At 48.9% G+C, this 3,222-nt stretch overlaps 1 protein-coding gene across 1 annotated transcript in view; it reads right to left on the minus strand.

The window, feature by feature from the left end:
• Nucleotides 1-3,179: 3,179 nt before the first annotated feature.
• The window catches only part of bco1l (beta-carotene oxygenase 1, like), a 17,387-nt gene continuing 17,344 nt past the window's right edge, over nt 3,180-3,222 (minus strand). The window contains exon 11 of the mRNA XM_031307658.1: nt 3,180-3,222. This exon is cut by the window's right edge and continues 201 nt beyond it. The gene's annotated coding sequence lies outside the window, so the exon portion shown is untranslated.

Raw genomic sequence — 3,222 nt, forward strand, 5'->3', positions numbered from 1 at the left:
GATGTTAGATGGCGTGTGGATGTTAGATGGCGTGTGGATGGCGTGTGGATGTTAGATGGCGTGTGGATGGCGTGTGGATGTTAGATGGCGTGTGGATGTTAGATGGCGTGTGGATGTTAGATGGCGTGTGGATGTTAGATGGCGTGTGGATGTTAGATGGCGTGTGGATGTTAGATGGCGTGTGGATGTTAGATGGCGTGTGGATGGCGTGTGGATGTTAGATGGCGTTGGATGTTAGATGGCGTGTGGATGTTAGATGGCGTGTGGATGTTAGATGGCGTGTGGATGTTAGATGGCGTGTGGATGTTAGATGGCGTGTGGATGTTAGATGGCGTGTGGATGGCGTGTGGATGTTAGATGGCGTTGGATGTTAGATGGCGTGTGGATGTTAGATGGCGTTGGATGTTAGATGGCGTGTGGATGTGAAGGATTTCGATCTAAAATGTGACCGGTTTGTCCGGTCCGGCCCTAAAAAGGCCAGACTTGATCTGACTCCAATTCTTTGGTCACTATTTGTGTTTGAAAACTCAGGAATCAAATCAAGACCAGGATTCGTCCAGTTAAAGTTAATAACAAGTTTAGTGAATGATTTTGCAGAATACCAGTACATGTACTCATCATCATAGCATCAGGTGCTGCTAAGTTAAGATACTGTCTATTTATCCATTTCTGTCCCGTCCCTGGTGGTGCCCTCATCAGTCTGGATCCGGTCCAGATCTTCTGGCTCCAGCCGGCTCCTGACTGATCTGTAACACTCTATAAAAACATGATCTTGACTTCTCATCCTCAGCTCAGAAGAAGCCAGCTGCTATTGTTGGATTTTGAACACCTGTGTTTTAATCTCCAGCAAACTTTAAGGAGTCCCCATGAGAGCCAGGTCATTCCATACAGGGCGACCATTGTTGCCTCGTCCCCCCCCATCAGAGAGGATCTTTCTCACCTTTAACCCAGAAACACTGAGGTCAGCCCCATGAACTCTAAAACCTTTTCTCAACACTTTCACAAAATATATTCAACAGACGTTAGATGGCGTGTGGATGTTAGATGGCGTGTGGATGGCGTGTGGATGTTAGATGGCGTTGGATGTTAGATGGCGTGTGGATGTTAGATGGCGTGTGGATGGCGTGTGGATGTTAGATGGCGTTGGATGTTAGATGGCGTGTGGATGTTAGATGGCGTGTGGATGTTAGATGGCGTTGGATGTTAGATGGCGTGTGGATGTTAGATGGCGTGTGGATGGCGTGTGGATGTTAGATGGCGTGTGGATGGCGTGTGGATGTTAGATGGCGTGTGGATGTTAGATGGCGTGTGGATGTTAGATGGCGTGTGGATGTTAGATGGTGTTGGATGTTAGATGGCGTGTGGATGTTAGATGGCGTTGGATGTTAGATGGCGTGTGGATGTTAGATGGCGTGTGGATGTTAGATGGTGTTGGATGTTAGATGGCGTGTGGATGTTAGATGGCGTGTGGATGTTAGATGGCGTGTGGATGTTAGATGGTGTTGGATGTTAGATGGTGTGTGGATGTTAGATGGCGTGTGGATGTTAGATGGCGTGTGGATGTTAGATGGCGTGTGGATGTTAGATGGTGTTGGATGTTAGATGGCGTGTGGATGTTAGATGGTGTTGGATGTTAGATGGCGTTGGATGTTAGATGGCGTGTGGATGTTAGATGGCGTGTGGATGTTAGATGGCGTGTGGATGGCGTGTGGATGTTAGATGGCGTGTGGATGTTAGATGGTGTTGGATGTTAGATGGCGTGTGGATGTTAGATGGCGTGTGGATGTTAGATGGCGTGTGGATGTTAGATGGTGTGGATGTTAGATGGCGTGTGGATGTTAGATGGCGTGTGGATGTTAGATGGCGTGTGGATGGCGTGTGGATGTTAGATGGCGTGTGGATGTTAGATGGCGTGTGGATGTTAGATGGCGTGTGGATGTTAGATGGCGTGTGGATGTTAGATGGCGTGTGGATGTTAGATGGCGTGTGGATGTTAGATGGCGTTGGATGTTAGATGGCGTGTGGATGTTAGATGGCGTGTGGATGTTAGATGGCGTGTGGATGGCGTGTGGATGTTAGATGGCGTGTGGATGTTAGATGGCGTTGGATGGCGTGTGGATGTTAGATGGTGTTGGATGTTAGATGGCGTGTGGATGTTAGATGGCGTGTGGATGTTAGATGGCGTGTGGATGTTAGATGGCGTGTGGATGTTAGATGGTGTTGGATGTTAGATGGCGTGTGGATGTTAGATGGCGTGTGGATGTTAGATGGCGTGTGGATGGCGTGTGGATGTTAGATGGCGTGTGGATGTTAGATGGCGTTGGATGTTAGATGGCGTGTGGATGGCGTGTGGATGTTAGATGGCGTTGGATGTTAGATGGTGTGTGGATGGCGTGTGGATGTTAGATGGCGTTGGATGTTAGATGGTGTGTGGATGGCGTGTGGATGTTAGATGGCGTTGGATGGCGTGTGGATGTTAGATGGCGTTGGATGTTAGATGGTGTGTGGATGTTAGATGGCGTGTGGATGGCGTGTGGATGTTAGATGGCGTTGGATGTTAGATGGTGTGTGGATGGCGTGTGGATGTTAGATGGCGTGTGGATGTTAGATGGCGTGTGGATGTTAGATGGCGTGTGGATGTTAGATGGCGTGTGGATGGCGTGTGGATGTTAGATGGCGTTGGATGTTAGATGGTGTGTGGATGGCGTGTGGATGTTAGATGGCGTGTGGATGTTAGATGGCGTTGGATGTTAGATGGCGTGTGGATGTTAGATGGCGTGTGGATGTTAGATGGCGTTGGATGTTAGATGGCGTGTGGATGTTAGATGGCGTTGGATGTTAGATGGCGTGTGGATGTTAGATGGTGTTGGATGTTAGATGGCGTTGGATGTTAGACGGCGTGTGGATGTTAGACGGCGTGTGGATGTTAGATGGCGTGTGGATGTTAGATGGCGTTGGATGTTAGATGGCGTGTGGAGGTTAGACGGCGTTGGATGTTAGATGGCGTGTGGATGTTAGACGGCGTGTGGATGTTAGATGGCGTGTGGATGTTAGATGGCGTTGGATGTTAGATGGCGTGTGGATGTTAGATGGCGTGTGGATGTTAGATGGCGTTGGATGTTAGATGGTGTGTGGATGTTAGATGGCGTGTGGATGTTAGATGGCGTGTGGATGTTAGATGGCGTTGGATGTTAGATGGTGTGTGGATGTTAGATGGCGTGT

Source organism: Sander lucioperca, chromosome 24 (assembly GCF_008315115.2).
Source record: "Sander lucioperca isolate FBNREF2018 chromosome 24, SLUC_FBN_1.2, whole genome shotgun sequence".
NCBI lineage: Eukaryota > Metazoa > Chordata > Actinopteri > Perciformes > Percidae > Sander > Sander lucioperca.